The sequence below is a fragment of the Tachysurus vachellii genome, chromosome 14, assembly GCF_030014155.1.
Source record: "Tachysurus vachellii isolate PV-2020 chromosome 14, HZAU_Pvac_v1, whole genome shotgun sequence".
Classification (NCBI taxonomy): domain Eukaryota; kingdom Metazoa; phylum Chordata; class Actinopteri; order Siluriformes; family Bagridae; genus Tachysurus; species Tachysurus vachellii.
The window spans coordinates 7,525,486-7,539,253 of record NC_083473.1 but is presented as its reverse complement, the minus strand read 5'-3'; the positions used below and the strand labels follow the sequence as shown (position 1 = coordinate 7,539,253).

General features: G+C 37.1%; 1 protein-coding gene across 1 annotated transcript in view; it reads left to right on the top strand.

The window, feature by feature from the left end:
• The window catches only part of ndfip1 (Nedd4 family interacting protein 1), a 424,215-nt gene that overhangs the window by 317,032 nt on the left and 93,415 nt on the right, over positions 1 to 13,768 (top strand). The gene's annotated exons all lie outside the window — the stretch shown is intronic.

Here is a 13,768-nt window from a genome sequence, read left to right as displayed (position 1 = left end):
GCGCAGCCTGTCTGTGTGAGCGCTCAGCCTCTAACTGTGTGAGCGCGCAGCCTCAGACTGTGAGTGCGCAGCCTCTGTCTTTGTGAGCGTGCAGCCTCTGTCTGTGTGAACGCGAATCCTCTGTCTGTGTGAACGCGCAGCCTCAGACTGTGTGAGTGCTCAGCCTCAGTCTGTGAGCGCGCAGCCTCAGACTGTGTGAGTGTGCAGCCTCTGTTTATGTGAACGCGCAGCCTCGGTCTGTGTGAGTGCACAGCCTCTGTCTGTGTGAGCGCTCAGCCTCAGTCTGTGTGAGCGCTCAGCCTCGGACTGTGTGAGGGCACAGTCTCGGACTGTGTGAGCGCGCAGCCTCGGACTGTGTGAGCGCGCAGCCTCGGACTGTGTGAGCGCGCAGCCTCGGACTGTGTAATGCGCAGCCTCGGACTGCGTGAGCGCGCAGCCTCGGTCTGCGTGAGCGCGCAGCCTCGGTCTCCGTGAGCGCGCAGCCTCGGTCTGCGTGAGCGCGCAGCCTCGGTCTGTGTGAGTGCTCTGGTTGCTTGACGACACAAACGCATCATATTCAGTGAGCTAAATCTGCGATAGAAGCACTAACAATGTGTGTATGCATGTGTGTGTCACCACCAGAATATTTCTTCATTTAAGAAACGCAGTGAAATTATAATATTTCCCAGCTTTGCGTAGACAGACTATACGTTTATAACCTTGCATCTGACAGCTGAGTGGCCAATCTTACCCACTTCCGGTTTTTAACACGCCCACACTCATACTAAGCCCCACCCAGCTTAAAATTAGTGCAATATTTTTTTTAGTCCAAAACTATACTACACATTCTGTATACACACAAACATACACTGTATACCAGAGTACATTTTTTCTAACTGCAGAAAAATAAAGCAATAATGTAAAAATTAAATAATTAAAAAATTAATTTTTCAATGGCTTAAATTCTACATTTATTTTAAAACTTCTTCAGCTTTAAAGCTAATTTCAAGCCTAATTTTTTTTTTAAACATTTGAGCGACTTCTGAATTATTTTCAGCCTATATAATGAATCACAAAACAAAAGATCCGGTTTTAAAACAGTACGTCCGCTCATTCGTCTTCAGTAAGTGCTACGTCTTAGCCAAGGCTTTGGAGAATAATAATTAACCTTAGAAAATACACTCTAGATAGGACACCAATCCATTGCAGAGCACTGTACACACACTCTTTCACACATAAGGGTCAACTTAGTATAGATAACCCACGTATCAATATATCATTTGGAGGAAACCAGAGAACCAGGAGGAAGTCTGCACAGATATAGGGAGAACATAAAACTCTATAAAGACAGTAAACCCAGAGCTGCAAGGGTGCACCACCACCCATTACACCACCTTGTTGCCCATTTTTAAAATAATTGTATTAACCCTTGTATGATGTTTGGGTCTGTGGGACCCATATTCATAAACATCAATAGTTTTGAAAAAACTTTGCTTCCTTGTAAATTTGTTGATTTTTTCCCACTTATAACTTGATTAAATTTGATTTTCTTTTAATTATTACATTTTATTAAAAAACAACAAAAAAACGAGTAGCACTTTAATTAAAAAAAATGTGATGTAATAAAGGTAAAGGGCAAATATTAACCATAAATGCTGTTTATATTGCTTGTAATTGGGACGAAGTAAACATCTGTAGAGTATTTTAACATAAAATTTTTGATTGTGTTGAATTAAAAACCCCCAAAAATGCAGCGGGTCCAGCAGACCCACGAACACTGGCTGAGTAACAAAAATACGAACATCATACAAGGGTTAATATAAACACCACTCATACAAAATCTATTTGGCAAAACCTTTTCTTGCAGAAAATAACAGCACTAAGTTTTTCTCTGTTTTCTGGCCATTATTTATTTTTATTGAAACTCTGATTGCGTGTAATGACATTTCAGCTGCTTATGTATTTTTTATATCCACTGGCTGACATTTATGTCATCTATATCTTTGTGTTAAAAGCGCTTCAGGTTTCATAATGATTGCAGATATATACATATGTACATCTTCATATCTAAACACCGGAAAAGCACGTGCACGGTTGAAGACATTAGATTTACTGGGCCGTGGGAGTAATTTTGAAACTAGAAATGAAAATGTTTATCATTGTGCATCGGTATTGTTTTATCTGGCTATTCAGCATACAGTATGTGCCTATTCTCTTGAAGGCTCCGAATAACTGTGAGGACTGAATGTTGCTGGTATGGCAGTTTGCTATTTGGCTTGTGTGACATGCTTTTCTCACAGAGTGAACAAGTTCATCCCATAAGGACCTGATAGGTAGTAATCATTGCAGTACTTTCCTATATAAATAGTTAGGTCATAGATTTAACATGTGTTTGGATTGTTTATGTTGTTTCATACTTATTATGTCTTAAAGATGTTGATGGAAAGATGTTTCTCTCAGTCCAGAGTGTGTCCTTACAATTATCCACTCATCAGTCTTTAGGCTCTTTTGCTCACTGAAGAGTCTTTTTTCTTGTTGGTTGCTTGAAGAAGTGGTTTCTTGGCAGAGACACCTCCCTTAAGGCCAGTTTCTCTTCAGTGAGCTGAAGTGCCTCTTTTCTTTCTAAGATAAAGGCTTATCTCTATTTGCCCATTTACTTTCACTTTAATTTATGAAGAAGTTTTCCTTTGTTCTTGCTTGCTAGTGACAATAAAGTACTTTAGTAACTGAAACCCATAGAATCATGTCTTCTTCTTTCTGTTCTCCTTTTGTTGAACTATCAAAAAGGATAGTCTCCTATCTGTGAACTGTACTGTTTGATACATCCATCTTCTTTGCTATTAGTCTTTTTGTATAACATTATTTCCTTAAGGTACATGTCTGTAAATGAAAACATACTATTACCAGTTATAAATACAAAAAAAAAAAATAATAATAAATTGAGCTCACTCAAGACATAGAAATTCAAATGTGCTAAACAGTAGCCAGGCACCAGCAAGGAAATGGAGGAGTGAAAATGACACTGTACTGAGAAATAAAATTATGTAATCCATGTACTCTGATTCACACATTTTTATTCTGTTTTCATTTTCCTGTCTGTATTCATTGCTGTGTAAATGCATCGTGCATTGTTTTTTCATTTCAGTCCGGCTGCATCCAGTGAGCTCTATATGAGCTGTGCATGTCTTTTTAATGATGGGTTAGGAGGCACTGAGAATGTTGTGCAGGGCCATTCTAGTGTTTACTGCAGGCTAAAATCTCATTAAAGTAAGCTGCTGCTATTTCCAGCCTATAATCGAGCGTCAGCGTTTGATTATCTATGTCTAGGCCAGATCAAAATCGCACGTTTCTCGGCAGCATTAGTTTAAAAATGGTTGCATCTCTCAATAGGTGACTCAGATGGAACACAAAACTGTCTTCCTGTCACACTACACAGTCTCCTACAGTAAACACAGAGAAAAGAACATTTTTAGGCTGCTTTTAAAATCAAGATAAGTATTTGCAAATTGTCTTTCACAAGATTCCGATTTCCAAAGTGGAAGTTGATACCCATGTTACCCTGTGCTACAAACCAGCTCATCTGTTATTTGTGGTTGTGATTAAGTGAAGTTTTATTACACCGAAAGGCTTCTGCTGCTCTTGACAGATTTATGCTGATTATATACAGTGCTGCAAATCATGCATAAATATACCACACATATGTTTGCCTAGGAGGATCTTTTTGGTTCTGTCTCACCAATGTATCATTAACAACAACAAGACAAACAGAAGCTGCCATAATCAGCACAGAGGCACCATACGATCCGCTCTCCAATTAAAGTGCATGCATGACTGGCATCGTTCGTTGCTCTGTTTCCCAGAAACCAGGTCGGCCCTGAATAACCATCTTTCGGCAGCTGTGTCACAAGATCCCAGGCACAAGGTCACCCCACAGAGAGACAGACAGGTGTGCACAGCCACAGGAACAAATCAGCCTCAATGCACTGCATGCAGCTACCTGACACACTTAGCTCAGTTCACCTGCTCACCCCTAATAGTCTAATAGATGATGAACCACTACAAGATATGAACTTTAATGGTAGACACAGTGCATCTTATTTTTCAAAGTTGAAATCTTTAAAGTAGAATTTGAGTTTTTGCAATTACACCAACAGTTTTGTTTTCAATTTTTATCCTTTTTTTTTATAAAAAAAAAATCATAATATACAAGTAAATATCAGATACAAATATACAAAAAAAGAAATGTATTCAACATGTGCACAATGGTCCTCAGTTATACCAATCTGATTTGCATTTGCTAGTTCCACAAAACTCTATAAAAGTTTAAGCTCACACAGCTGTAATAAGTAAAGAGCAAAAAAGACTTTCTTAGAGGTCGAGGTAAATGTTATTTTGACTCACACCTATTCCAATAAAAGTACACTATGTCACCAACAATACGTGGACACACTCATATGTGACCTTTCCTCAAACTGTTGGCACAAAAATGGAAGCATATTAATTATATATAATTTAATTATAATTATTCATTCATTCATTCATCTTCTACCGCTTATCCGAACTACCTCGGGTCACGGGGAGCCTGTGCCTATCTCAGGCGTCATTGGGCATCAAGGCAGGATACACCCTGGACGGAGTGCCAACCCATCGCAGGGCACACACACACTCTCATTCACTCACGCAATCACACACTAGGGACAATTTTCCAGAGATGCCAATCAACCTACCATGCATGTCTTTGGACTGGGGGAGGAAACCGGAGTACCCGGAGGAAACCCCCGAGGCCCGGGGAGAACATGCAAACTCCACACACACAAGGTGGAGGCGGGAATCGAACCCCGACCCTGGAGGTGTGAGGCGAACGTGCTAACCACTAAGCCACCGTGCCCCCCTTAATTATAATTAATTATATAAAATTTCTAAATATGCTGTAGGATCACAAAAATTAATGGGGCTAAATCCAATCCTGTTCCAGCATGACAATGCCCCTGTGCACAAAGCAGGCCCCAAGAAGTCATGATGTGTTAAGGTTGGAGTAGAAGATCTTGAGTGCTCTGCACAGAGCACTGACTCTGACTCAACCTCACTGGACATCGTTGGGATGAACTGGAACACTGACTGAACCCCAAACCTCCTCAACAAACATTCTTGTCTGATATCACTAATGCTCTTGTAGCTGAATAAACAGAAATCTCACAGACACACTCCAACAGCTAGTGAAAAGCCTTTGCAGAAGAGTGGAGCTTATTATAAGAGAAAAGATGGACACATTCTGGAATGTCATGTTTAAAAAACACACATTGATGTGTTGGTCAGAGTTCCACAAACTATTGGCCATATAGTAAACTTAAGCTTTTTATACTTGACAACACAATCCATATATACAGTGTAAAAGTGCAGTAACTTAATTTACAGTCTTCTTACATGTAAATTTATACATACTCAGCTCCACAATGAGGATATGAAAGTCTCATGAATTTCTTGTTTAAAAGCGCAAATGAACAATTTTGCAAATAAATCAGTTTGCAGTAGTGTTAATTTCGTCAGACGAGACGAGACGAAATATGTTCGTCAACAACCTTTTTTTTTCATGACTAAGACGAGACGATGACAAGACTGCACCACTGTCCAAAAACGCTGACTAAGACTAAATGAACATGCATTATTGTTGACGAAAAAAGACGAGACGAAAATGTTTTGTATAAAATAAAAACTAAGATAAAATCTCTCTTCATTTTCGTCTACAATTGTCTCTGCTTTTTCATCAGCTGTTACGCCTTTAAAATATTCACAACGAGTTCGCGGCTTCGTGCTGTTGCTCAAGTTACATTCCGTGAAGCGGATCCTGCTTATTATATTGCTGCCTACCAAATAAATCAATAATTTGACTCTAAATGGACTCTCCGTCTCTACGGTTAGAATCCTAACGATGTGTCCATGGCAACGCTCTGTTTTTCATGGCAACGGTGTGTTATAGTTCGCAGCGGTCTGTTATCAAGAAATAAAATAGTGTGTGCGTAGAAAGAATTCGTCCACACGCTGCGCAAAAAAAATAAATAAATAATTAAAAAAAATAAAAACTCCTGAGCGCAAGTCCACCCTAGGTCTAGGTAGCTTTTTGTGTTAAATTATATTTCCTGTCGCTGCGCAGGCTCTTTTATTGTACATGACAGCTTATGTCCCGATGACCGGTCTTTGCATTACGATTAAAAGCAGTATCAATAAAGTAAAAAATGTGATGTGCAGTCAAGTTCGAGTGTATGCACTGTTTAAACGAGTGTTCTCAACTTCTCACTGATACTTTTGTGATTCGCGGAGTTTTGACAAGTTTTATAGCCTTGATATTGTTTCTTATTCAGAAGTGGTGACAGAAAAAACTCAGCACCCCCAACCTGAAACCTCTTCCCAAGCCTCTGTCACAATCACATCATAATCAAAATGAATAATTAGGCTTAAAAACAAATGTATATGTAAGGGAATCAAGTTTAACAATTACATGTATATATATATATATATATACAGTATATATACACACACACCTACAGTTTTGATCTTAGGCTTTTCATTAAGTTATTTATTTCCACTATAACACTTGTGTTCCTGATATTATTGCATTTAATGAGGCCTCGTTGTATTTATTCTTACAATAGATTCCAGATGTGGTCAAGCTACAATTTTTTGACTAAAACTAGACTAAAATTAAAAGACTTTTAGTCGACTAAAACTAGACTAAAATGACGAGACTTTTAGTCGACTAAAACTAAGACTAACAAAAAAGATATGTGAATGACTAAATATGACTAAAACTAACAAGGTTATTTGGCACAAGACTAAGACTAAGACTAAATTAAAAATAGGTGACGAAATTAACACTAGTTTGCAGCCTGCTTTGCTTGCCACGGTAATTATAAAGATCTGAGCATAATATCAGTTTGAAACTCAGTGCATGTCCTTAATAATCTACTTTAGGCGATTGTAGTCAGCAAAATGCAGCCCCAAAATGTAGGTTGTTTGGATTAATCAGGGGAGGAAAGCTGCATGGAAGCAACTTGAGCTGAATCTGCTTATCACATGGTGAGATTGGAGAGAAATTGGAGATTAAATAAATCAACGCCAAGAACATGTTCTGCCGTACAGTACATCACTGATGAGTTTAGATACACAAAGATTACTCAAAGATTAGTTTTTCAAGGAGAGGAGTGATCCATAACAAGTGTTCATATCTGGCAACAGAATTTCAAAAACCTGGCATGGAAAACCAACACAAACAGCAGTACAGGCTTTACCTCTAAAACTCACCCAATTTCCAGTCTGTGCACTTTTCATGTCTGAAAGAATAAACCTCATTCCATCACGATAGGTAAATGTTTAACTATGAAGATGCTAATTTTGACATGCACTCATTTCTACACATATCATATTATTATTAACTCTTTTTACCAGTACACTGTTTTTCCATTCAGCCAGCAGTGTTGGGAATCAATTTGTGGGACACTTTCAGTCAGTATAAACAAATGCATTACTTTATAGCAACAAGTCTGATATACAGTAAAATGAGTCAGGCTGTTGGCTATCGGTGTGAGATGTATGTTTTTTCCATCTGTTGCGACAACTTTATACAGATTTTTAGCACCTTCTAATTTTGTTTCTGAACAAGCACTCGGGGCATTTTAGAGAGCGGAAATGGGTTTGATATCACCATTCACTTTGTTGAAACATTTGTGTGAGAACAAAAAAAAACCTAACCAAAATTTTCATTCCTTTACTGTCACTTGTAGGCCAGGTAAAAACAGAAACACAAATTCATAAATCTCAGAGTCTCTACTTTCATATGAGCTTCATAATATCCACCACTGTGGAGTGTGACATGACAAAGATATTTAATACTGAACATCGTCACAACCAAAACGGGGCAAATTCTATCTTTTGGCCTCTGGTAAAAAGAATTAATGGTGCATTTATGCTACAGTATTGTTTTTGACTCACACTGAGCTCTACCTTCACACAGCAATGAATTTACTTGGAAATTCACTATTTTTAATTGCTCAAAACAACATTTCACCACAGCCTCAAGTTCAACTTTTTCAATCGTGTCTCCACATGTGTATTCTTGTTCTCGCAAAAGATTGCTCAGTGTTGTCTGAAAAGAGCATTTTCATTGAAGATTGAAGATCTATTAATAATAATAGATATAGAATCTAAACTATAAGCATCCAAACTTGTATTTACAGCATTTATCTTATATTTTCTAAAGGCACCAATTCTTTGCATGGAATTCAGATTTACCCTTTGATATCTTGTCTCACCATGGCAACAACTTGAAAGAAACAGTAGCCGGCGAGGCACGTAGGCTGTGGAAAACAGTGCGTGCATTGTGGGTGTGTGATGAGCCCTCAAGGCTGGGGAGTTCAATTTACTAACACTCCAGTTCTGACTCTGTTTTTTGGAGCATTTAGACTAGAATGCATGAAAGATGTTGGTGTCGTTCTTGTTAAAACGTCATGCAGTGGAGGTCATCAGTAGCTCTGAGACACAGACAGCAAAGCCATGACTCTTGCTGGTGCCCTATGGCTTGAGCTGACCCAGTTACATAGTGGCAGTTTGACTTTGAACACGATGTCAACACTGTTACATTCAAAACCGATGGATAAAATGAAGGTGAGGAAAGAAAAGGGCTGAGTGAGAAGCTCAATTCACGCCCCAAACCACACCTCAAAGCAAACTTTAAATCTCTGTATTTTTCCATGCAAGTTCTTTTATCTTTCTCTTTCAGACTTCCCACCTTCAGACTTCCCTCTCCCCAGACTTTTTTGACTCTCAACTCCTTACGTTTCATTTCCAGTAACTGTAATCTCTTTTGTTTTCTTTCCATCCTTGCTGTGAAAGGTTCGTCAGATGGACAGTTTATTTTTGGGTGCATTTAGAATACTATATAACATATGGATTGTGGAGACCAAGCTAAATCATGACCAATCTGTGATGAATCTGTATATTCATAGCCATAAAGATGCATTGATTAGTATATAGGATAAAAGTCTTTGTTCCATGGCCATGTCCACAAATCTCAGCCTCCCACAATCTACAGAGGCAAGCTTATGAGAAATGAAGCTGTCTATGGTCAATTTAATCATCTTCACAATCAGGATGATTCTGCATATTGGAAAAGCAGATTCCATTTTTTCTTTTATTTTATTCCATCAAAATATATGTATATATATGTGTGTGTGTGTGTGTGTGTGTGTGTGTGTGTGTGTGTATTCAGACTCACAGGAGGTGTTTAGACACAACCAAGGAGTTTAGCACAAACTCACTGTTTTTCAGAATATTTTATCTTAGGCATGTAATACACTTTATTTGATCACACTGTTTCAGTTTGTTTCAATATCTTTGAACTTTGATCAAATTGTGTTTCAGTGTATTTCAGGTACATGATGTTGTGTAGTGTTGGTCAGGGAATGAATGTGGGCACAGTCTACTGTTTTGCTCCCTCACAAATTTATAGCAGTCTTTTCTGCATGAAGAACAGTCAGTAAATCAACACTCATAAGCATTTATTTGTTTGTTCATTCAGCAAGTCAGTTAGTCAATCAGTCATTTTCCTTCTGCTTTTCCTGCTGGTGGTCACAGTGGACACATGCTGAGAAGGTCTCCTCCTGGGGGTTCTCCAGATGTTCTTATGTGTAGCCAACTACTGTAGTTTTCCTCCAGGGTCTCCATCCATTGGCACATACTGGGATACAGCTCTACTGACAGCCAACAAGAAGGTATCCTTGTCAGGACACTTCCTCTCAATTTGGAGAAGCAGTGGTTAAACTCTGAGGCCCTCTGTGATTGGCAGGCTCCTCCCACTAAGCCTAGCAACCCTGCTGAGTAACCGCCTGTACTTTTTTCCCCACAATTTAGAAATAATCAGCAACAATTGTCCTGGAATGTCCTTTCTTTTCATTCACAGAGTAATATTCCTGAATAATAACTGTAAAGAAGCTTTATTTCCTGAGACAGAGTAAAATGGTATGATGTGATAGCAGTGTGCTGGTATTTGGTCACTAGTCAAACAGGAAAACCGAGTATTGTGTACTCTGAGTTACACACCCACTACTGAGACTGCCATCTTCATTGCTTCACGGTTGCTTTCCTCATGGCCTACTTTCACAGTTTATACTGTGTGAAATGACTTGGAAAGTAAAATGCATAGGGTAAAAATCAGACATTCACATTCACACTTCATTCTAGCAGCTGCTGTGATGTTTCCCAGTCCTGATCCTGCAGTCCCATAACATTGGATATTTTTTGCGTTGTTTTATTTTTTCTATAACCTTTATGAAAGCCAGTTTGTCAAAACACCCCATACACAAACATATTGATGATGCACTCATTCACAACCAGATGCTGTTTAGATGCCTTGAAATCTGTAGCATTAACAGCGACACATTGTTGAATTTCTAACAGAAGTCAATAAAATGTGCACAAAACCTTGGTCTTTGTAGCTGGCTTTGACTCTGTGGACCAGAAACACCCAAGCAGAAAGGCTGTATAAGTTTCTCCATCTGCTTGACAAGTATATCTGTACATTTTGGTACCAACATTCAGGCACTTTACTTTGCTTTGGTTCAAAATGCAGCTACACACCTTTTAACTGGAGCATGGAAACATGACCACATTACACCAAATCTGGCTTCCCTACACTGTTTGCCTGTGTACTTTAGGGTAAAATTACAAGTTATTTTTATTTGTTTTAATGGCTTCACCCCATCATACCTAACTGAACTGCTGCATCCCTACATCAGGGTCAGCTGATCAAATGCTCCTTGATACCTGTAAATCAATGAGGAAGCTCAGAGAGGACAGTGCTTCCTCGGAGGCTGCCCTTAGACTATGGGACAACTTGCCTCTGCACATTAGACAGGCACCTACTGTGTTCATGTTTAAAAATCGACGTAGAACTCATTTTTATTCCATGGCATTTGTACAAGCATGATTTATTATTACTATTATTTTATTATTATTTATTTATTTCATTGTCTGTATTTTATGATGTACAGCACTTTTTTGGTGCTTTATAAATAAAGTATTATTATTATTATTATTATTATTATTATTATTGGAGGGATTACCAGAAAGGGGGACTGTGTTTCGGGTTATATTTTTAATTTGTTGGTTTATGTATTTGTAAGGGAAATTAAGTTTGTTCTAGCAGAGGACTCCATCTCATAAAAAAGAAACTTCTTCTTTATCATAGACTTTATAAAACGTTTACATTTAATTTCAGAGACTTTTACTTTGTGATTCCTATTCTTCACTTTCAGTGTTTGATCTTTGCTCTTGTTCTGTCTCTCTTCTGATTTTGTTGCATAATGGTTCAACTTAAGACCGAAGTGTCTGTCCAACAAATAAAGTAATAATAATACCGTCTATTCTATACTAAAAATAATACCGTTTATTTTTTACTATAATTGTTTATATTTCATATGAACTATTGTTCTACTGCACACAACCTTTTCCCCACACATGCACTTTATTTAGAAACAGTCATTCTAGTGTATATTCCTATCACCACATATCACTATATATCACTATATTGATTTTTCTATATCCTGTATTTTTTTTTAATATTTGATACTGTACAGCTCTTTTTATTTTATATATTTTTTTGTGTACTGCTAATTCCATTTTGTTATGTGTACACCTAAGTCCAGTTGTATTTTATTTTATTTTATTTTATTTTATTTTGGTTGTGTATGTGACCAATAAAATTGTCAGTATTACACACCAGGTAGATATATAAATATATTACAAAATGCAGTTTGAGACACTGGACTACCCTATCAAGTGCATCTTAAATGGTCTTCTAGGATGTAGCTTTGTGTATTATATTGAGCAATTTGTAAATTTTAGAGCCATCTGCCTGTGTGGTGATTTGCAAAGAGACCACAGAGGCCTTCCCTTTCCCCCAACTGACTCCAACCCATATTAAAATGATATGCATGCCTCATAATTTCCCTTTTATGGAACAGTGGTGAGCATCTCTGTCGCAGCTGGACAAGGATCTAATTTCAAATACTTAAAATACTGTACATATAAACCTTAAAACAAGCAAACTGATGTGAACAGTATCTTTGAAATTAGGATTATCGTTTAATCTAGAAAGAACTAGAGGTCTAGACATGAAGTTCTAGAAAGACCTATATTCATTACAAACTTCATTAAATTAATTTTTAATGAAAAAGGATATAATAAACATTAATTGTGCAAATGTTTAAAAATAACACACTATTGTCAAGACAACTAAACACTTTAAAATAAAGTGAGACCCAGCGAACGTGTCTGTGGATAAGAGAAAGATCAAGCGAGTGCCTGGCCAGCTGGTAGCATGTGTATTATCAGGTGGGAGGAATGTGTGTGACAGAAATAGTTCGGTGGAAACACCGCTTTGCTATCCAGCCTTCAGATTGCACCTGAGTGAGAAGCATGGGTTTTTATCTACTTTACTCATTTAAGGTTCCTTCTCATATATATCGAGACTACAACATACAACATACAAGGCCAGTGTCACAGTGTTCACAGCTTTCATGCCTTAAAATTCTCATCGAACTAATTTCTGCAAGAATAGTCAGTGTTTTGTGAGTAAGGTGGTGACATCAGCAACAGCAAGGTTTGTTGACTAGATGTGGGCGTGTGACAAGAGATATGACAAAGCTGAGAAAACCTGTTTATGCAAATATGAAGCGACTAACTGCAGAGACTACCAATGGGAGTGAAGACAGTAGAGTACATGAGATTCGTGGCAAAGAGCACACGCTGATTTTCTACAAATCTGCATCTAAAATATTTTATTTTAGCAGCAAGAAACTGATTTGGAATACTAGCTGATTCTCAAATATTATGTAGTTATTACTATGGCAACAACTACAGGAGACACGACGCAGTAAAATCACTGATTGAGTGAACGTAGCATTAGTCCTGCATATTAGAGTCATTTATGCTTTATATACCATATACAGTATGTATATATATATATATATATATATATATATATATATATATATATATATATATAAATAACACACTATTACAAATAAATACATGTATTTATACATAAATACATAATACATACATAATTATATATATATATATATATATATATATATATATATATATATATATATATATATATATATATATATATATATATACATACATACATATAATTATTATACTAATTAGTGCATTCTATAATTATTTTATATTAGAGTCTAGGCAATGGATCGTCAATGGCAATGGATCGTCTTTATCAGGTATTTGTTTTAAAATGTGGCTTTTACATTTATTTTTACATAAAAATATTTTTATGACATAATTAACAGTATTATTATACACACTTATAATGCTCATAATGAAGTTTGACCAGAGCAAACTCCATAAAAGAGAAGTGATTGAAGCTTATTCTGTCGTGGTCTCAGGCCACATACAGTATGCAAAACTCTCAACACATTTTACAAGTGTTGTCCCTTAAAATAAACACTATTTACATGCTGACATGTATCCTGTGCTTTAATCACAAAATCCATCTTTAAAAGACTCTTGAATAATATATTAAATGAAGGTAGAAATGCAATTTTACATCTAGTCAAATGCATCTTGTCAGTGTATATAGAGCTAACCCTACACCAATGCTACCCAATGTAAGGAAACTAGGAAATTATTTAGTCTTATTCTACACTATATATCAGTAATAATACAGTATATAAGACTTTCACACTACAGGACATCACAGCAGCAGAGCGCTTAT